General features: G+C 38.2%; 1 protein-coding gene across 4 annotated transcripts in view; it reads right to left on the reverse strand.

Annotated features, from left to right (window-relative positions):
- The window catches only part of ptprea (protein tyrosine phosphatase receptor type Ea), a 293,967-nt gene that overhangs the window by 159,699 nt on the left and 110,853 nt on the right, over nt 1–23,415 (reverse strand). For all 4 annotated transcript variants that reach the window (XM_073027577.1, XM_073027574.1, XM_073027576.1 and 1 more), the window contains exon 3: nt 22,939–23,249. The gene's annotated coding sequence lies outside the window, so the exon portion shown is untranslated. The remainder of the gene's footprint in view (nt 1–22,938; nt 23,250–23,415) is intronic.

Consider the following 23,415-nt stretch of genomic DNA (forward strand, 5'->3'; position numbering starts at 1 on the left):
TCACCCACACGGAAAATGGCAGCTGGAACACTGAACCCCAAACCATCAACCCCCTCCTCACAAAAAAAGTGACAATAGCATCAAATCCCCGACCCCCCTCCCTTGGAAAAAGCCACAATAACATCAAACCCCTAAACCTTCTCCCTCATAAAAAACAGAAACAATAGCATAGAGAGCGACAGCAACAATAGCAGCAAAATCCAAACCCCCTTTCAAACACAGAAAGTAACAGATTGCCCATGCAGAAAAACCAACAAGAACATCAAAGCCCAAAATCCCCAACCCCTCCCTCACACAAAAACTAGCATATCACCCACCAGAAACCCCAAACCCCAATCAGCAACATGGAAAAAAAAAACACTGAAAACTGAAGGAGAGTGATAAAAGGCGCAATCCAATAATCACTTAAATATTAGAATTCTGAAAACATCCTTCCGTCAGAATCAAACTCAATCCTTCTGTGAGGAGCACCCACTGCACAGCTGACCTGAGGCCTTCCAACACTCTCTAAGCCGTACAACCCCTTAAGGTATAGGTAGCACGTCACCAGTGGTGAGAACCAAGAAGGTATGGTCAAGAGACACAGTGCAGCACTGACAGGACTGCTTTCAGTCAGTGGACTGGACAATATTCAGGGATTCATCTTTGAGTCTGAATGAATACACCACAGTTGTCAGCAGCTTTATCAAGACCATTGTGTGGATGAATGTGTGCCTTCAGGAACATACTGGACATACCAAAAACCAAAAGTCATGGATGAACCAGGAGATTCGTAGTCTGCTGAGGGCTAGATCTGTGGCATTTAAGACCTGTGATCCCACGGGATTGCAGTGGGATCTGGACCAGCTGGATAAATGAGCTGAAAACTGCTGGATAGCATTTAATGAAGACAAGAGCAAGGTTTTGCACTTTGGTAGGATCAGCCAGGGTAGGTCTTACACAGTGAGTGGTAGGGCATTGAGAAGCCCGGTAGAACAAGGGATTTGGGAAGTTAAGGGAACACACACCAGTCCTCATCAAGGGATCAGAAGAGGAAAGAACAGTTTCAAGTTCCTTGGTGTCCACATCTCCTCTGAGGATCTATCTTGGGCTCCATATATTGATACAGTTCCAAAGAAGGCACAAAAGCAGCTATATTTCATTCGGTGTTTGGAGGGAATTGGTATGTCACCAAAGAAATACACAAATGTCTAGAGCTATACTGTGGAGTGCATTCTAACTGGTTCAGTCACTCTTTGGTATAGAGGGGCCACTGCACAGGATCGGAAAAAGCTGCAGGAAGTTGTAAATTCTGCCATCTCCACCATAGGCACAAGCCTCCCCAGCATCCAGGACACCTTCAAATGATGATGCCTCACAAAGGCAGCATTCATCATGCAGGACTCTCATCACTCAGAACATGCCCTCTTCTCATTGCTACCATCAAGAGCAGGTACAGGAACTTGAGGACACATACTCAGTTTTTCAAGAATAACTTCTTCCCCTCCACCATCAGAATTCTGAATGGACAATGAACCCATGAACACTATATCAGTATTTCCCCTCTTTTCTGCCCTACTTATTGAATTATTTTTAATAAATACTTGTCATTGTAATTTAATATTATATTTTTAATATTATGTATTACAATCTTAGTAGGACTTCTCAGATTAAAGACAGATGAAGACCACGATCACCCACCTCATACAACATGGCACATAATGATGATGATGCTGATGATTGCAATGTACTTCTGCCGCAAAACAAATTTCATGACTTATACCAGTGATATTTAACCTGATTCTTTGTAATAAAATCCAACATGCTATTGGCCCCATCGTAGCTATTTGTGGTACCTGCCTGCTAACTTCCGTGATTCCTGCAATTAAAACTCTTAGATCCCTCTGAACTTCACTCATTTGCAATGTCTCTCCATGCATGGATTTTCAGCCCTGTCCAATCCATCTGCTTTCAAGAGGCCACGTTGCTAAGAGTCAAGAACAGGAGTGAGCTTATTAACAGGCTGAAAGGTCTAATTCTGCTCCTGTCTTTTATGGTCTTATGGCAGAGAGGTAGCTATTTACAGCAGAAAGGAGGAGCGTATCAATGAATTCCATAATTGTGATTCCTTTATAGAGCTGAGTGTAGTTGACTTCATCATGCAGTAACCTCTCCAGTTCAAAATTGTCTAAAAGAAGTTTAAAAGATGTTGTGCCAACTGAAAATCAACAAGGCCTTGGGAGCAAATAATATTCCAGTATTCCACTGCTTGTATTAAGTTGGTGAAATAGAATTTCAACCACAAATTCACATTTTCCATGTCTTGAAAGAGACAGAAAAAGGAGGAATTGAGGTTATGTGGAACTATCATGACCATCTTCAGGAAAGGAGGCAAATCCAACTGCAGTTGCTTCAGAGGGGCCTTACTGCTGTCTTTCACAGCTAAAGTCATCAGCAAAATCCTCCTCCATCATCTTCTCCCAGTGGCTGAAGGGTTGCTCCCTGAAATGCAATGAGGATTCTGTTCATCTCTAGGTATGATATTCATTTCTCCAAGCCAAATGTAGTGAACAAATCCAGTCACTATACATAGCTTCTTTTGACATCATACAAATCCTTGACTCTGTTAAATGAGAGGGACTTGGAGAATCCTTCTGAGGTTTGGCTGCTCAGCTTAGTTCCACTTTATGGTGACTTGAACGTCAGTGTTAAACTGATAATATACTAATATTGGCTAAAACAGATATTTTAAACCTACTTAGATGTCTACAGCACAAAATGAAAAGTTTCTAAATAGCAAAAAAATTATTAAAGGACAGTAAGTAGTAAAAAAACAAAATCAAATCAATATTTAGTGTGATCACTGTTTGCCCTAAAAAGAGCATCAATTCTCTTTGGTACGCTGTCATGCAGCAAATAAGAAATTTGGCTGGTAGGTTGCTTCAAGCACCTTGCAGAACTTACTACAGTTCTTCTGCAGACTTTGTCTATCTTGCTTACTTCTGAATCTCCAGGTAATCACAGACAGCCTTGATCATGTTGAGATCAAAGTGCTGTGGAGGCCATACAATCTAAAGCCATATTTTAAAAAAACTAAGTTGCACCTAAGACTTATGCATAGTACTGCACAAGTGTCTGTATCTTGTAATCTTAAACGTATTTAAGTATACGGTGTTCGGAGAGGTAATAAATGATCCTTGGCAAACAGAAGGAAACACAAGAAACTGATATTCCTGTGAAACTGAACTGGCAGTGTCTGCCAGGCAGACTTAATGAGAAAGCTTTGTATTTCATCAGGAACACTGTACTGCTAACAAGGTATAGGCATTTGTCAAGGCATTCCAAGATCATCCTTTCTGTTCAGATTTACACATGGATATAAAACCCATCAAGACAATCCCAAACAAACTTCTTCAAATATACAATTGCCCAGCCTGGCCTCAAGATTAAAAAATTGGAGTTAGGTGGTAACAAAGAAAATATGTTAATCTGCAGTTCTCAGAACATTTTTTATGGTAATAAAAAGATTTACAAATAAACACAGAAATGCTCTATATCAGCCTTAAAAGGGAACACTGTCACTTATTTTGTATCTTACACTGCCTCAAGGGTGCTCCCAGATCTGTTTTGGCTGATGTGTTTTTAAAATCTTTCTATATAAAAGCCATCAAAGGAATCTCAAAAGGTATTATTGAATTGATTTGGCACCAGGTTGAATATTATGTCTGGTTCTGGGAATCACATTTTAGAAAAGATGTGAAGGCCTTGGAGAAAGTGCAGAAGAGATTTACTAAAATGATTCCAAGGTTAAGGGACTTTAGTGTCATTGATATATTGGAGAAGCTCCAATAAGCCACAAAGGATTCAGGCAAAATTGTAGAAACTGTTCCAATTAGTGTATGGATTAAGAACTAAAGGATAGAGAATGAATGATTGGCCAAGCTGAATTCATGTTGAGAATTGTCAGGTTCTGGATTTAATCTGAAGGTATGAGGAGAGTGGGTATCATATTGAAGACAGACTCAATGGTGATGTTCAAAAGAGTACTTGAGGGAAACTAAATTTAGACTAATTGGGATGCACTGAATTGCTCTTGCATTGAGCTGTCACGGGCTCTAGGGGCTGAATGGGGCGACCTTGCAATTCTATAACACACTTATAATACTATGGTGTCCTTCTCACTAAAGATAAATCTACAAATAAATTCTGCACGTTGTAGCGTTGCTGAGTTATTCAATTCCTACCGAGCTGAATAGTAGAACTGATTGCGTTTCCTGCCTATTTAGAGGGATAGTCATATTTCAGTTTCTTTATAGAAATAATTTTTTCTCATTAAGGCTAATACAATAATCCATTAAGTCCCATTATGTTACCGACTGAAACCTTTAACGTTGAAGGATTTTGCATCACCACTGCTGATGTATGTACCAAAATATTAATGAAAGCAAAACTTAAAGCAATCCTATTATAGGGCACGGCCTTCCTATTCCTCTCTAATAAATTTATAAAGGAATTCAAACATGAGCAAACACTATTTATATCCAAAAGTGGAAAAGATTGAGAGCCATCAGTTGCATTAGATGAAACTAGAGTTTAGACTCATGTCCTCAATCTAAATGCATAGAGTCACAGAGTGGCAGAGAGAAATAGACTCTTTGGCCCACCAGATCTGCACCAACATCAAACTCTTATTATTTGCACTAATCTTTATTCTCTTTATATCCCATCAACTCCCCCAGATTCTACCACCCATCTAAACTCTGGAGGTATTTACAAAAGCCAATTAACATGCTAATCTGTATGAATTAGTATGTGGGAATAAAAAACAGAGCACCCAATGAAAACACCCAAGAAGATAGTGCAAACTCCATTCAGACAGCACCCTGATGTCAGCATTGAATCCAGGTCTCACTGACACTGTGAGGCAGTGGGTCTACTAGGTGCAGCACTCTGATGTCCCAAACCCAAATGGAAGGATGACAGAACATTTCTGACATTCCTGCTTTGCCCAGCTTGTTTGACATTGGCAATTATTTGCCTTTTGAACCCTTCCAACTCCCGAGTGGCCTACTGAATAAAAACAATGGGACTAGTATAGGATTAGTATAAATGGGTGGTTGATAGCTACCATGGATTGTGTGAGCTGAAGGGCCTGTTTTCAAGCTCAATCTCTCTAAGACTTTGTGTACTAGTTATTGGGCCAAGGGAAATATGGACATTCTCTGTTTTGGACAGGTGTTTATTCTGAAAGGCGATGAGACCTAGGTTTTAAAATTATCTGGGACTTTTCATTAATCTTTCTGCACAAACTACCAACTTGCTGAACAACATTCCCACTGGATGTTAAGCATGGCCCAAGGAATTAGTGGATATTTTAAATAATAATTTGGTGGGTTGTGCATAAAGGACTTTAAACCCACTTCAGGAAACAACTAACATGATTGAACCCCTAAAGATGTCATGTCAAGGCTCCACTAATTCAATGTTAATGAAATCTCCACAAATATATACAGTAGCCTTCAATCATTAGGACTCTCAATATACCTTGCTCCCTGCCCCTTTTTCCACTCTTTTATTGGCAACAGAAAATTTAACAATCTGACTGTCACAATTTTTAAGCTTCTGTAAGGAATATATTTTGTGACCTCAAAGGTCCCTCTAATGCTTCCTCTATAATAGTACCGTAAGTCTATCAACCTCTGCTGCCTTTTAGCCTTAGCCTCCACCCTGTGAATTACAATGGGTTATTCCATTAAATTAAAGGTGATAAATAAGGCCAAGTTCATTTTAAAGAAAAGACTGAGCAGATTTATAAAGTTGTTTTTACTTCTTAACTGACAAAACCAGCAAATCCCTTAGAGGAAGGAGATAAAAATGTAATTAAATCCAACTTAAAAAAGGATTTGCTGCTTGTAGAAATGCCAATTCCTTTACATTTTATAGTTCACATGGGATGGACTTTTATTAAAATTCCAGTTAAATTCTAATAGCTTTTTCAGTGAACTAATGTCACAGGGCATTTGTAACCAAATAAGGTTGCTGTTCTCTCCCTTGCTGATTGAGGGGACACCCTGAATTTATCATATTGTACCTTCAATAAATCCAGTCAAGCCATTTTAAAGTTCTTACCATACAAAACAAATAATAAGATGAAAATTTTCCATTATTTTTCAATCAATGGAGTGTAAAAAGGGAGGAGGAGGAACTAGCCTTTGTTTAAAAAAAAACAGAAAGTTAAAAAAAATCAATGCACACTATAAAAGTCAGAAATATGCTTTAAGGTTTATTATGCAGTGTACATATTTTTACTGTCTAATAAATAGCCCAAAAATTCTGTATGAAGTAACTTATTTGAATATGAATAGGGTTATTGGGCTTACACCAGGTACACTGATGCTTAATTCCAGTAGAACTGGTTCCTGGCAGGAGATGGATCACATGGGTCCAAATGGCAGGAAAATATTGAACAACTCTGCTGCCTCAGAAATTCCTCTACATCACAATAACATCTGCATTTCAAAATTACTTTATTGGACATTGAACCCATGAACCTCATTAATTTTTTTGCACTACCTATTTAACAATTTAATATCTATTTACTGTAATGCATATTTTTTCTATTACTATGTATTGCTTTGTACTACTGGTGTAAGGATAACATCTGCCAGTGATATTAAACCTGAGTCTGATTCTGATTCTGGTTTCATAACCCATTGGGAAGATCTGATGCTGGGAAAGTCACTAAATAAATGCAATTTTTCCTTTCTTTACACGTGGAATAAACTGAATTCAGTCTTGTAGCAAAGAAACATGAGGATCAAAGCATGAGACAGAGGTCACAGAATTTAAATTAAAAAATAATGTTTCTTTGCGGTTCTGCAAGTATGGATTAGGCAAACATCGTTTACTGACATTTATGGTTAGTTGACATGGAGATGACCATATTAATAGAGGCAATTTACACTGAAATGACATCTTCAACATAAAATATTCCAAAACTTTTCACAATGTCTTTATTAAATACTATTTTTTTATTAAGTGCAATCATGAACAATAGCCAGATCAGAAATGTTGATCAAGTCAGCTAGTTCCCAAAGAGAACTCTGATAGGCCAATGGTTCACTGCTGCTCAGAGAAACACACTTGAACAGTGTGGTGGAGGTATGTGCTAAGCATGACCTGATCGGAAAGCATCACGTTGACTCATAACAGATTGTGTTCAAGGTGGAACAGCTTAGTCAAGGATAGGGTGATCAGCACAGATGGACAAATTATACCTCCACTACCCCAATAAATATCTGAAACAAAGCTACATAAGAAGCTCATGGCACAAAGAATGGTTTTGAAGAACCATAAAGTGGAGAGCCCAGTCAGTTGCTTGCACAGCCACCCTAGAAGGCTATAGCAAGACAGAAATCTAGTGATGTGAAGAGGATAAACTATCTAATGGTCTTTTAATTTTTAGAAAATTTCCCAGGGCGTTTCCAGGCTATGGCTGGAATTCTGCTTTGGACCTCAGTGAGGACTGAAGAAGCACAGGCTACTTTGCACCTCCAGCAACTCAAGGTAAGTTCTACTTACCTTGTTTTCCTTTCGGTTAGTCCTGACGAAGGGTCTCGGCCCGAAACGTCGACAGCGCTTCTCCCTATAGATGCTGCCTGGCCTGCTGTGTTCCACCAGCATTTTGTGTGTGTTGTTGCTTGAATTTCCAGCACCTGCAGATTTCCTCGTGTAAGTTCTTCTTCAATGCTTTTGCTGTCTACCACAATCACACAATCAACTCAACTTCAGGATTAAGGCCAAGGTCTCTGGCTTGGTCTTTTCTGGAGAGGGTGCTTTACCAACATACTGAAGTGTATACTACAACCTTTACAGAGATACTGTGGGGTCCAAGTCCATAGCTCACTGAATGTGGCCACACAAGCAGACAGGGTGGTAAAGATGACCTGTGGCTTGTATGCCTCTGTTCATCAGAGCACTGAGTAAGGAAGTTACAGGTTTATAAATATTTGGTTCAGCCACACTTGAAGAACTGTATGCAATACCTGTCTCCCCAAGAAGGATGTGAAGACTTTGAAAAGGGTGCTGCAGAGGTATACAAGAAATTCTGCCTGGATTAAAGGGTATGATCTATAAGAACAGATTGGACAAATGTGGGTTGATTTCTTAAGAACACTGGAGGCAGAAGGGAAAATAAGTTGAAGTTTATAAAATAATGAGAGCTTAGATAGGGGATACAGTCAGAATCCTTCTCCAAGGATAGAAGTGTTAAGTACTAGAGGGCGTACATTTAAGGCGTGAGCAGAAAAGTCGAAAGACGATGTGCAGGACAAGACTTGTTGCACACACAAAGAGTAACAGGTGCCTGAAATGGAATGACAGGGACAGTAGTGAAAGCAGACATTATTGTGGCTCTTATGAGGCTATTAGACCCATAAATATGCAGGGAATGTCTGGAAAATGGATCATGTACAGGCAGGAGAGATTTAATTTGATTTAGCATCGTGTTCGGTGCAGACATTATAGGCCAAAAGGCTTGTCTCTGGGCAGTATTATACACCATGTTCCAATATTTGTCTAAGAATACAATAAAAAAGTTTTATCCTTGAATGATTATCAACATAATCATTACAAAATATGGAATTGAATTTCAAATACTTTATCTTCAGATAAAAAGTGACTTAAGTTTCTTTTCTGTTCAGCCATATCATTAACTTTGCTGATTTAATCACTTGTACTTATAGTAGTGGCTGCTTTCTTCCCAATATGTAACTGTAGCACATACTAGTTTAATTTCACCTATGACCCTGCCATAAGTGGGCAAGAGGTACCTGAAAGAACTGTACTAAAGTTAGGAGGCGGTGCATTCCTTCTGCTGTTTACAAGGAGCTTTTGTGCCCTTCCAAGAAATAGAAATGAGGTTCTGAATGTCAGCCCAAATGCTCCATCGCCATTTTAAGCAGTCACATTGCTTCGGACATCACATATTTTCTAGGAGGCTTTCACAACATGCTTAAATTTTCTTTTCCTCTTCAAATGGTAATACCTTGTCATTCTGGAGTTTAGAGTAGTATTTGTTTTGGAAATTCCGTGTTAGGTATGCAAACAGCATACATGATCTATTAGAAGCAACTTAAGAGTCATTTTTGGTCTCAGTGCTGGGGATGTTGATAAGAATGAATTTAGAAGATTTTAAGGAGACAGTGATGTTGGGAGTTTTGAAGATATGGCAGTAGAAGAACAGGTGACACAAACAGCTACAAAACAAAGTATTAACCTGCCCATCTCTGACAATTAAAATTCATGATGCAACACTGGAAAACATCGATCACATCCTAATCCTCATCAGTCACAATGGAGACAACTAGTAGTCACAAAGTTTATCATTACCTTCAGAGGGCCAGCACAATCATGTTCAATGTAAAAGATACACAATACCTTCCTCTGCCACAGCTATTGTTGTTATATTTTGATACTTAGCTGAATGAAGGTTAAGATAAAGAGTCTAACATTATTATTTTCATAACAGATGTTTGCATATGAATTATATAGTTCAGTGCAGATGTGCAGACCTGACAGATTGCTCATTAGATGCTTTTATTACAGTGCTCAGAGTATTCCACAGCATAACCTTGCAAAAACAACTGGTGGTGATCTCTGTGATTGTTCTATCAGGTTGAAAGTATATAAAATTCATTTAGTATTGCTCCAGCTATCTACAAATCACAATTTAGTTCTCAAATGTCAATAGATACTCTCACTAGCAGGAGTGAGAACTTTCAAAGCAATTCATTGCCACCGGAGCACAAGACCCACAGTAACATTTCACTATTCACTTGGTGAACTGAGTTCATACAAGACAATGATTTTGGTGCAGCGTTACGTGTGCAATGACCCTGGATAGACACACAAAATTATTTATAAGGATAGATCCCAAAATAAATCCCATGTGCCATTTCTGTAATGCAAACCTTAATCACTGGGTGCCAGAATGTTTGTAACCTATCCAGTATGCTCCTCCTTCAAACCCTGATTTCATTTTTAAGTTGATACTCAGCTGGCAGCAGCTTGGACTTGTTAAATTACTCCTTTTGCATGGTTGACTTGGTACAATAATAATAAGCATGGCTTAAGATTAGTTATCCTAATGCTTTTGAGAAAGGGGAATGCATCTCTTCAATGCCACTGACAAATCTGTGAAGAGGACAGAATATTATGCGGTTCACAGTTTAATCTGTGTTGCCATAGACGCATATAGAGGAACTCCCAAATCACTATTTATGCATCAAGGGATCACAGCGACCATGCCCAGTTCCGATCCAGCTTTCAGGGAAGGTCAAAAATAGAAAGTTTCTTGATAAACTGAATTTGGACTGGAACTAGTATGTTAATGTTTTTCTGCTGATTGCTGTTTTTTTTTTAATGAATTCAGCAGTTCTGTTCCTGGCTTGTTTGGCTCTAGTGGGTTTACTTTTAGCAGCCTTGCTAATGGCCTGGTTGGATTTAGAAGAAGAAGGAGTGTAAGATATTATGTCAAAAAGTACATGCATTATCTACGGGTGGACAACCCAGATGACATTACTTGGGCACATTAAAGAAATCTGCTGTTGTCACTTATGATTCAGAAGTTAAACAAGATCAAGTTTTCAGACTATAATCTATTAAGGAAAAGCTGGTCTGATAAGATCAGAGCCATCACATCATCAGTAGTTGTTGACACACAATGCATTGACCAAATGTTATTTGTGAAGGTCCATTGCTTTATCATTTTACTCATGGAAAGGAAGGAACAACTCAATAACAACTAGGCTGGAACCTACAAAGATTAATTTTGAATACAAAATGAGGCAGAATAAATATAAAAAATTCTGGAAATACTCCACGAGTCATGCAGCAACTCTTGAAGTTTCAGATCAGTGATTAGACAAAAGAATGCTCTGACAGAGTCATGGTGATGGTGTTTTACATGAACATGAAAAGAATGTTTACTGCTCTCACAGTCCTCTTGACAAAGCTTTACAAGGCTTAGGAACCTCTAGATTAAGAGTACACTTGCCTACTCCTGAAGTTGCTGTCAGCTTCATTGTGCAATTCTCACAATTTTACCATTATTACAACTGTAAAATCTTAACCTTTCATTTCAAACTCTACTTGGATGCCACTTTAAGAGTTGTCCTGTGCTAGAGAACAGCTGACAATGCTGCAACACCCCTCACAGAGGAGGGAGCTAACAGTTGACTACACTGTTGGAACTAGAGTCACGCGTAGGCCGAACCAGGTCAGGCCAGCAGATTTTCTTTACTGAAGGACTGAAGTGATCCAGGAGGTTTTAAGGAATAATAATAACTTCAAGGTCGCTATTACAAGTTTTCATCTTTTAATTAGGTGTGAGATTTATTGTATTAGTTGGATTTAAATTCCCTGGGAGTCATGGGGAGACTCAAAATCATGTTGTAGTGTTAATAGTCCATAACTCTACTAAACCAGCACGTCAACCAATACACTACCATAGCCTCAATCAGACACAAAGTGATGGTATGTTTTAAATAATTATTTTACTTCAGTGAATCCTAGTGGCTGCTTATGAACTGAGCCAAAACAGTTGTTTGCATCATTCCTACAGTATAGGGATACCTGCACTGGTAAATCACAGAACAGAACAACTGAAGCATAAGCTTTGACCAGTGCTGAATGAAACGCGTAGAATTTACAGATCGTATCACTGTAGGGCTGCTTCCAATATGGTAATCTGTAATTGTACAACAGTCTGCCACAGCGCCACATGGAAGAAAACTGTGTAACTGGCTTCCATGAATATTTAATGGGTTCTTGCTGTTTTCAACAGACAGCATGGGAATCTGAAATACCAGTAAGACCAGATGGAGCAGCAGGGAATGTGTTCTTTGGTCATGCACAGATGCACATGATACTGAATAACTTCAGACGACCATTAACCATAAATATTCTTTTATAACTGTTTGAGCAGTGCTCTGCCTGAAGACGTTGGAAATTAAATTGACAATTCTACTTCAATTCTGCTTAAAGGAAATAGCTTGAATTCCAATTTAACTGGTTGTCATGTGCCAGAATGTCTTTTTTGGTCTCCTGCCTAATGGAGAAAAAAAATTATCTGGTTGAGCATTTAAATAATTAAAGAAAGGTTGGAATTTGAAATCTGTTTCTGAGAGTTTTTTGCTGGAACTGAATCAAACAAATTTACCAATTGCTCTAATGTGTGACTGGTGAACCAATTATGCTAAAATTGTGTATGTGCTCCGATGACCCATATAACGCAAAGGATTTTTTCTAGAGAATTGCCTATTTTATCATGATACAACAAATATATGTAAAAGTATCTGGATCTGCTTTTCAGTTATATGGTTGTACAATAATAAAGCAAGCAGAGGATTGGCTAGTAAAGAACCAAAGGACAGGATGCACAACAACTTTAGAATAGCCCAGCTCACGGCATATCCTTTCAGCTGATACTTTATTTGCACCCTTCAACTCAAGAGTATTCTGTCTAAAAAAAAAATTGCTAGCAGTGTGTAGTATTACAGCACGGCAAGGCTAACGAAAATATATGGGAGATTTGTAAATGGCAGAACTGGTTGAGGAAGAGCTGAGAAGAAAGTGAATTAGCATTAAAATCAGAATGTGCAAGAAAAATGAAGGTAGAGAGAGAAGAAACAAAATAGAATATGTTAAAATTTTAAAAGTTTATTTTCTTTCATAAAACTCACTACTTAAGGAAAGGTGTCTACACACTTAGAATTGTAAACCTTCTGGACCGCCAGGCTTGACTGGCTGTCAATAATAATTATTAAATCATTAGGAGAGACATACAATATTAATTGCTTGACTTAAATAGCAACATGTTAAATGTTCAATATATATACAAGTGAAATTTCATGATAAAGTGAGAGTGTATTCCCAAGAAGCTAACAATGGAACATCACACATCGTCAAGCACCATTCACAATTCACAGGGCATCTCTTCCTTGATAAAAGTTGTTAGCTACTTTGCACAATAATAACAAGCAATATGCTGTAGACAAACATATTTTAGGGACACATCCCTGACCTATATCTTTGGAGTTATAAAGGTGATAACTCTTGCAGACAGTGATGAGTCAAATGAAGCTTATTGAAACTTGATCAACATCCTTCACTTGTATATGTCAAATTAAACCTTCCTTATCCTTAGATGAGACACTGCAGTTGGAATTAATTAAATGCTGCTCAATAGCTTTTAATACAGAAGTCTGTGAAATTAGTTTTGTCTCACATCACTGCTCTGATTTCCATTGATTATAACAGCAGTCTGCTGGCAGTTGTTTGTTGAATATGGAGGCAGATGTGAAGTTCCATTTTCACTTGTTTAAAAAACATGCTGAGAAAGTGAGGCATTAGCCATATGGGGACTGCAACTGGCAGCACATCTGCCTTCTAAACCATCAAATATGTCAAACTTAACACTGAAAAATAATGAATAGAAGGACGGTCTCTCCAGCAGTAATACCTAATCTTTAAATTCCCTTTTATTCAATGACAGACCCTCCAGAGCCTTCCTAGGCAGAGAATTGCAAAGATTTACTGGTATTGGTTATTGGATTATTATTGTCACATGTACCAAGATTTAGTGAAAAGCTTATCTTGCATATTGTTCATGCAGATCAAATCATTACATTGTGCATTAAGATAGAACAAAGCAAAATCAATAACATTACATAATAAAGTATAACAGCTACTGTACAGAGAAAGTGCAGATAAACTATAAAGTGGAAGATCATAATGAGGTATGTTTACTACCCTTAGGGTGAAGAAGTTTATTCTCTCCTCAGTCCTAAAAAATCAACTCTTTATTCTGAGAATAAATCCTATTTTAAGTCACCCCCAGCCAGAGACAACATTATCCCTACACCATCAAGCTTCATAAAAACTTAGTATGTTTCAATTACATCATTTCTCAATCTTCTAAATAACTCTGGCAGCCGGAGTATGATTACTGCTGAAGCAAGCAAGTATGAAGTGAATGTGAGAATAGTAAGCATCTACAATTGAGAGTAGTGCATGTTGGAATTTTAGTTTATTTCTGCACAAACAGGTCTAGCAGCTTTTTCCAATAGTAATATTCCAGCTTCAACTAACCTTCCAAAGGAAGCATATGAACAGATGATGGTGCAAACCAAGAGATTATTCACTTGCATTTGGCAGTGCTCAGAACTTCAGAAGATGAAGATTTATCAACTCATTTGCAGGTCTAAAGCACACACCTGAAACAAGAAGCCTAAAACCAGCCCAAAGTTAACCTATTATGACTCAGGCAAAGTGTCTTCATGAGCAGCTGACCCTTGAAGAATGAACACCAGGCATCTTGCCTTTCTAGAGCACTCCAAGTCCCAGGACATATAACAGACACAGTCAACGGGGCTATTCACATGCAAGAATAAGTGCTGTGGAGCTGGAAGGATTTACAAATATATATCTATTCACACATCTGCTTACATTAGATACACTTATAAATGTAGATGAATCCATCTAAGCTTGCTTGTGCTTTCATCGTAAAATACTTCTCCAACCAAAGTACTTCTACAACCTTTGAAACTGGCATGAACATCTAGCTTTGCTAACAAAGAAGTTGTAAAGTATTTTAACCTTGCAGTGGAAAGAAACTATAAAACAGCCAAATGTCACTAGCGCTGGAAGCATAGCAACAGTTTTCTATACTTTTTTTGTTGGAGGAATACAATCATGTGAAGATCTGAGAATTACAGTATCTGTATTCTAATCCTTCTACTTCAGGCAAGGAAAGTACTTCAAGGTCTGTGAATCATACCCTTGTCATTTTTTTTCGCTGCTATGTTAAAAAGTAATTAGTGGTTAATTGTGAGCTATTAGGCTTCCCTCTTCCCCAATGGGATTTAATCCTCAAAGTCAAATGAGATAACAAACAGGCAGGAGATAAGAATGATGCTCTTTTATGGGACAACAGCCAGTAAAAGTACAGAGAAAAGAACAATACAGATTTTTAAAATTAATGCAAGGAAGGAAATGCTCATTAGGTTATATATTCATGTTATTGGTGTGTTTTTCATTTAATACATGGGCTTTAAAAAAAGTAAACATTGTTGAAATTAAGCAGTGGAATTCATTTGATATTTGGACAGTTACACATTTTAAGATTGTGTATATTATTTGGGCCTTTTAAGGGAAGAACCTTTGATCAAAATCTGCATACTAACATAAACTCTAGAGACACTGAAATATTTATCCGTAAACAGAGAATCCTAGACTCAGTGGATTTAAAATTAGCTTGAGTAACACTATTTATTACAGCAGTAGACAACTGAAAATGTAATGCATTTACCACATAGCAAAGTGCAAAAAAGTGATTGCTTTCAGGTTTTATTGCACCTCACCAAAAATTTAACCAGGTCACCACTCTAGATCCAATATGTCTTCTGTGCCAGGAACCCACTATCATGTCAATCCAGATGTCAACACTCTTTTTGAGTCATTGTTAGTAAATTCAGAATTGAGATTATCATATGCACAACCCTAATGCAGAGATAGAATGAAAAATTTACTTGCATCAGCACCATAGGTGCAAAAAATCATATAAGCAGCATTCATGAGAAAAACATAAAATAATGAGAACAAAAAAAACCAGTTCCATCACTTTATCCCTGAAATGATCACTTATGGGTACAACAGGAGCAATGAGGTGTTTGCAGCAGGGCACCAGATTATGCCTTCAGAAGTCCTATATTTGCATTTTGATTTATGGAATTTCAACCCATCCTCTGCCATCACAGTGCTCCATATCCCCAATTACCTATCTCTACCACCAAACTTTCAACTGAACCAAGACTCCTAGCACTCTCCACTGGATGGCACAGACCTCAGTCTCTATGATTCTCCGACCCCTTTTCCTCAGGTACCCAAATCCCAACAACCTCAACTGTCTAAACATCCAATTGTCCTATTTACTGATAGAAACCCGAATTACCACCCCTCTCTTTCTGGACACAATTACTTAATTGTTTATCCCTCCCTGCCATCCAACATCTCACCCACCCCTCCACATCAGATATCCAATCAGGAGAATCTTCTAAACTCCCTTCACCAAGCCCCTATTAGGATGGGGATGGGCTTAATCTATATCCCGTACTCATCCAACTCCCTAACCCCAACTGGATCTCTAATTACACATGTGAGCCTCCCATTGTTTCCCGGATAAAACAGTGATGTCCAATGTTGACCCTCTATGTCAGAAATAAGGAAATACATGGGAAAACCTGAATGTACCAACAGACTGACCATGTACTATCAGTACAACTCAAAAGTCTTCAAGTGGTTTCATGTTCATTTGGGATTGAAATTTCTCAGAACCATGCTGTTACATTTTTCCTTAGGTGCATTAGTGAGTCAAGATTCAAGATTCACGATTGTTTAATGTCATTTCCCACTCACAAGTGAAAAGGAGAAAGAAATAATTGTAACTCTGGATCCAATGCAGCACAATAAAAGACAATACAATAAAGAACAAGTAATTAAAATAAACAATAAATATAAATACTTAGATAGTTCACACACATAGATTGATTGTATGTCCATAAACTGAAACTAGGCACAGGAGTGTCTGTGCATAAGGTGACTGACAGGGAATGATAAAGTAATAGTGATTGCAGAAGCTTTAGATGTGGTTCCTCTGGTTTTCTGGAGCAGGAGGAAGGAGATCCAAAGACTAGAGTCTAAAGGAAGATGGTGAGCAGAGTTCATAGTTGGATTGTTGGACAATCAACATCCCCGGAGTGGCAGACATTTGAAAAAGAGGGGTGGTATTCAGCTAATCAGGACCAAAGAGTTTACCCCTCCAAGAATCTTAAAGAAGCAGTGATAATATGTCCACCAAGAGGAGGAGCAATGTCACTGACAGCTAAAGGTTTTCCAAGAAGTCTATCAATTCCTGCCAACCAATCTGTGGCTGCACAGTGGACTTGGACCATTTCATCCACGCTAGTGAAGGGGTTCAGGAGACGTGGGCTGACGTGAAAGCAGAAATAGTTTGAATTGGCTGTGATCTCACTGAGTGCCCTACTCCATTTCCGCTTCATCTGTTCTTAACACAACTCCAGGTTTAAATCAGTACTGTGAAGCTCCCAGTAGTTGACAGCAACATTTAGCTGACACTGGGTTCATGAAGCAGCCACTACAGCAATACCACCTGCAGCAAATTATTTATCTCATTAACAAGATAGCTGAACAATTAAAGGGATATTTAAGTTAAGGAGCAGGGAGTGTGGGAAGCTGCATCATTTAAAATGTATCCAATGAAACTGGTCTCCATGGATATCAGCAAGGCAAGCAACAGCACAGTAAATGTCAGCATCACCATCTGGTATGGATGGGCCAATGCACAGGATCAGAGAAATCTGCAGAGGGCTATAGGCTCAGTCAGGTCCATCATCCTCAACCCGGGCGTTCTCCAGGACTGTGTGCTGAGCATAATGCTGTACACTCTGCTCACACACAACCGTACGAAGTTCATTGAGCCCTACAAGACAGTTCATCACCAATAACGAAGAGACAGCTTAGAGAGAGGAGGTGAAAGAGCCTGAGGCCTGGTGCCAGGCAAATAACTCTTCTTCAATGTCAACAAGATAAAGGAGATGGTTATCAACTAAAAGAGACCTCGCAGCACTGACACACCACTTTACGTCAGTAGGACAGCAGCGGGCACTGCGATCGGTATAAAACTCCTAGGAGTGAACATCTCCCACACCCTCTCATGGTCCTAGAACACATCTAACACAAAAAAGACAGCTCATTAGCACCTCTGTTTCTGGAAATGCTAATGAGAACCGGACTATGCACATCAATACTCATGACCTTCTAGCATGTGACATCGCTGCATGGTATGGAAACTGCACTGCAGTAGACAGGAAAGCTGTACAACAGGTAGGCAAAACAGCTCAAAGCATTACAGGCACCAGTCTACCCGCCATCAAGAACATATGTACAGAAAGGTGCTGGAAAAAGGCCTGCGATATCATGAAGGATCTCAGCCATCCTGCTCATGGACTGTTCGTTCCATTCCCACCAGGAACGAGGCTACGAAGCATCTATGCCAGGATCTCCTGACTCAAAAACAGCTACTTTCCCCAAGCAGTAAGGCTGATCAACACCTCCATTCACAACCTACCACTACTTTATCATTTCCTTCAGTCACCTTATGTAGAAACACTCCTGTACCGAGTGTCACTTTATGTATGTACAATCATTCTATGTATACAAGCTATCTTATATATATATATTTATTGTGCTTTATTACTGTGTTCTTTATCTTGGTCTATTTTTAGATGCTGCATCAGATCCGGAGGAATAACTACTTCATTCTCTTTCACACGTGTGTACTGGAAATGACATTAAACAATCTTGAATCTTGACATCGAAGACATTTTCAAAAGGTGATACCTCAAAAATGCAGAATCTATCATTAAAGACCCCCACCACGCAAGATATGCCCTCTTCTCATTACTACCATCAGAGAAGAAGTACAGGAGCCTGAATATGCACCCTTACCATTTTAGGAATAGCTTCTCCCCTCCACCACCAGCTTTCTAAACGGTCAATGAACCTATGAACACTACCTCACTATTTTTGCTCTCTTTTTGCACTGCTTATTTAATGTTTTATATATATTTCTTATTGGAATTCATAGTATATTTTATGTGTTGCAAAACAACAAATTTTGTGCCATATGTCAATGATAATAAACCTGATTCTGTAAGTTTTACCACAGTTCCTTCATCATCATCACCGGGTATAAATACTGGAGCTCACTACCTCTGGGAAAAAGCAGTGCAAATGCTATTTACATTCAGCAACCAAAGAAGATGGCTCAGCATTGGTTTCCGAAAAGCAGTTAGAAAAGAGTAAGAATTGTTGCCCTTGTCAACAATGTGCACATCCATAAATAATAGTATATATAAATATCCAAATCTTAAAGGTGATGGGTTGACAAACTGACAGTCTTTAAGAGGAAATGCACAATCTAATTGCATCAGTACTTTGTATTCACTTTCTGAAACTTTGTTTCCTGCAATGGATGGAACTGTATTTTAGAGAAGGTGAATAATGAAGAGCTGAAACCACATTCCAATGTTGGTGACAGGACACATTTCTGGACAGCTTATTTTCCTGTTGATGATGCAGGCTGTAAGTAGAGTAATACAATGACAATCTTGGCCAAGCTGAATAACAAAGCAGCATCGTGTCACCATCATGCAGCTAGAGCTGAGAGATTTGCACTCCAACAAGGATATTTTTCACGACTATGTCAGAAACCACTGTATTTTCTTTTGATAACGCTTTTTATAACAATTGGTACTTTTTAACAAACTCATGTATTTCCCACACCCACTGGCAGAAAGCTAAACTAACAGTTTATCACCTTTCTTTTTATTGATTAGCTAAGTATTAACACATTATCCACATGATGTAACTGTTTTAATTATATAACCTATTAACTAATTCATTCGTATCTAAGGAATTTTCTTTATTTTATTATAAAAATACTAGATTTTTCAGAGAAGTCATCTTGGATTCTTGGCTTCTTTATTCTTTTGTCTTGCATTTATCTCTCAGCATTGTTTCTCAGCTCTTAATTTAGTTTGCTTAGTATTTGCATGTTTGTACTGTAAATTAACTATCTTTGGAATTAAGACTGCTCGTCATTTTGCTCCCAGAAAAACTTAAGGGTCAGAAAGTAAACTGAGATCCAACAATATTAACAAACAAATTGACAGCACAAGAATTTCCTTTAAGGCTTTACATTTGGACAATTTTATTAGTTCAAACCAGTCAAGAATTTACTTTCTTGCTGTATTACAATAACAATTTGGAAAAAGCATGAGGTTTTTTTCCTGGGTTTAGTTGGGAAATTTGTTTTTCTTCCAAAAGAAAATCTGTTGGCATTGCAAAGGAAAGGTTTCCCTAATTTGGATGAGGAAAGGTATCCCTGATTTCAACACTGGATAGTGAGGAAAGAGTTTAGATGCTTTACAGGAAGCACATTAAATGACAGCAACAGGAACCTTCATTAATATTCTGCCTTTAGGGTAGTAAAATATCCCAAGGCACTTCAGAGTGTCATCTTTTGAAAATGCCCTCAATGGTAAAGAGGCTACTTGCCCATTCAAGATTCGAGACTGGTTAATGTTATTTCCGATATACAAATATAAAGGAGAATGAAATATTTGTTACTTTGAATCTAATGCAGCATATAAAAACACACTAAGATAAAGAACACAATAATAAAAAATAACATGGCACAGATTTTGAGATATTAGATTTTGGGCAAATGGCTTCAATGGGCATATTAAAGGTGGAAGAAGTGCAGAGTGACAGAGAAATTTAAGGAGCAAATTCCAGAGATTAGGATCTTGGTTGCTATGGTGGTAATTTTGAAGATGATCAGAACATCAGAATTTGAGCAGCAAATACACCAGGGTATTTTGGGGTTGGAAGAGAACCTGATAAAATAGAGGAGTCAGATACTGAGTGAACTGAACCCAAGGATAAGAACTACAAAATCAAGACAATGTTTAGCTATCAAACAAAATTAGTTGACAAGCGCAGGAGAATTGGATGGGGAGACTTGATACAACAATGATATGAATAACTGTATATTTATGGAGGGTGATCAAAAGTACAGTTTTTAAGTTTTCAAAATACAAAATGCAGTTAGTTAGGCACAAGGCTTTCCAAATGGCAAGCATTAGAGTACCATATTTATTACACTCTCTGGGGATGTGTTCTGGGACCGCTAATCCTTATGATTTTTATAAATGACTTGGATGAGGAAGTGGAAGGCTGGGTTAGTAAGTTTGCAGAGAAAATGAAGGTTGATGGTGTTCTGGAGAGTGTAAATGGTTGTCAGAAGTTATAAAGGAATACTGATAAGATGTAAAACTGGACAGAGAAATGGCCGATGGAGTTCAATCCAGAAAGTATGAGGTGATACACTTTTAAAGATCGATTTTGAAGCTGGAGTTCAAGGTTATTGGCAGTATGGAGGAACAGAAAGATCAGGTGGTCCAAGTCCAAAGATCCCTCAAAGTTGTCACGCAGGTTGAAAGGTGGTTATGAAAGAGCATTATGTGTTGGCCTTCATTAATCGGGGACTGTGCACAAAAGCTGTGAGGTTATATTGCAGCTCTATAAAACTCTGATTAGACCGCACATTGAGATTATGTTCAGTTCGGTTCACCACATTGGATGTGGAAGCTTAAATGAGGGTGCAGAGGAGATTTACCAGGATGCTGCCTGGATTAGAGATCATGTCTTATGAGGAAAGGTCGTATGAGCTTGGCCTTTTTTCTTTGGAGTGAAGGACAGTGAGAGGCCATAAGACTGCAAGACGAAGGAAAAGAATTAGGTTATTTGGCCCATCTAGTCTACTCTGCCATTCAATCATGGCTGATTTATTTTCCCTCTCAACCCCATTCTCTGACCTTTCCCCTCTAGCCTTGAATGGCCCTCCTAATAAAGAACGTATCAATCTCTGCTTTAAGTATAATAAATAATTTGGTCTCTGAAACCATTTGTAGCAATGCATTTCACTGATTCACAAGCCTCTGGCTAATGAAATTCCTCCTTATCTCTGTTCTAAAGGGATATCCATCTATTCTTTTTCCCCAGGGTGGAACTAGCCAACACCAAAGGACATCAGTTTAAGGTGAGAGATATGAAGTTTAAAGGAGATGTCTGAGGTAGGTTTCTTTACGCAGAGGGTGGTAGAATGCTCTGTAAGTAGTAGCAGTAAAGGCAGATGCAATAGGGACATTTATGAGACTCTTAGATAATCACATGGATATTGGAAAAATGGAGGATTATAGGCAATATAAGAGTAAAGGGTTAATTGTTTGTGGTATCAGTTTATATAGGTTGGCTGAACCTACACTGTGGGCTGAAGGGCCTGCACTGTGCTGTCCTATTACTATGTTCTATCTCATGATCTCATAGATTACAAATCACATGGTAAAGGGATACAGAATAATTATTCACTGCTATAGCTTCATTTTTCAATCCGCAAATCACTAAGCTTTATCGTGAGAAATTTCACCTTATATACTGCATACATCATCAGATATAAATCATGAACACAAGTAATGTTACTTTGAGTAAAAATGCAAATTTGATGTTAGCATACAATTTGCTCCATAACACTCCATTCCTAACTTTCTGACACATTGAAGCTTGTTTACCAGAAATCCAGGTGGGTTGTGAAATATGCTGAAAATTCACTACTGCCCAAGTCAAATTTCCATCCCCATTGAACCTTGGCAGATTATCAGAAGTACAACTCAAAGAAATGGAAGGGCAAAAAGATCTGTACAGAAAAAATTAAAAATTAATGACAGACTCAGAGGCAGGGGCTGCAATTTACCCACTGTGCGGATTGACAACGAAGCAACACATTCTATTGCTGCACCTATGTTTGCTGGAGCAGACTCCTCTCAAGCAACTGCAAGCATTGTAAATCAATGTCTAAATTAAAGAGTGTTGACTTTTTAATTTACATGAGTCAAGTCACCAAGATGAATAAACATATTTTCTTCACTTGAGATCTCCATTTACCCTGTTATTTGATAATAGTAAGAGATTTAGCTTTTCCCATTTTCATATGAATAAGGGACAATTTATATTTTGGTGCATTTTCCTATGTAACAATCAAAAGGAAGATTTCAAAATGAATGTGCAACACCTTCTGCTTTGTAAATTCATCAGGTAAAGTGTATTATATTAAAAGCCTGTGCTCTGTTGGATTTATACAGTTTTGCTTCTGTGAGCATTATTCAGAGCAGTACCATGCACTGCTTGTGAAATTTCCAATATACTGCTAGGCATCCCAAAATAGAATATAATAAAAGCATTAATTAAAACACTTACAAGTAGCTGTGGGTTGCAGAACATAAGACTCAAACAAAGGCTTCTTTTAAATTCATAGTTAAGGAATCTTCTTTACAGATCTTTCTTTCCCAGTACATAGGCACGTTTTGCACTCTCAGCAGTCCTTTGTGAGAGAAGACGGAAGTTCAGCTGAAACAGGTATCCCTGTTTGCATTCTCATTATGAAGAATGTAGCATCAGCAGCACATTTCACTGTCAGGCCAGGTTCAATACCACAGCTTCGTTTATTACCCAAAAGCAGCAAATGAGTCTGAAATTAACGGAACCATCTAATAGACTGTGAATTCCACCTGAAAGGGGGGAAAAAAAGAGATGACAGGTAATTAGATTACAGTAAATTCTGGGAGAAATAAATACAATTAATTTGTTCAACCCCAGGCGTGATTGGTTATTCTGGGCTGTGAGTTTATCCACACTGTTAACACCTCCTATTTATAAATTGCCAGATAGCAGAAA

This window comes from Hemitrygon akajei, chromosome 23, assembly GCF_048418815.1.
Source record: "Hemitrygon akajei chromosome 23, sHemAka1.3, whole genome shotgun sequence".
Taxonomy (NCBI): Eukaryota; Metazoa; Chordata; class Chondrichthyes; order Myliobatiformes; family Dasyatidae; genus Hemitrygon; species Hemitrygon akajei.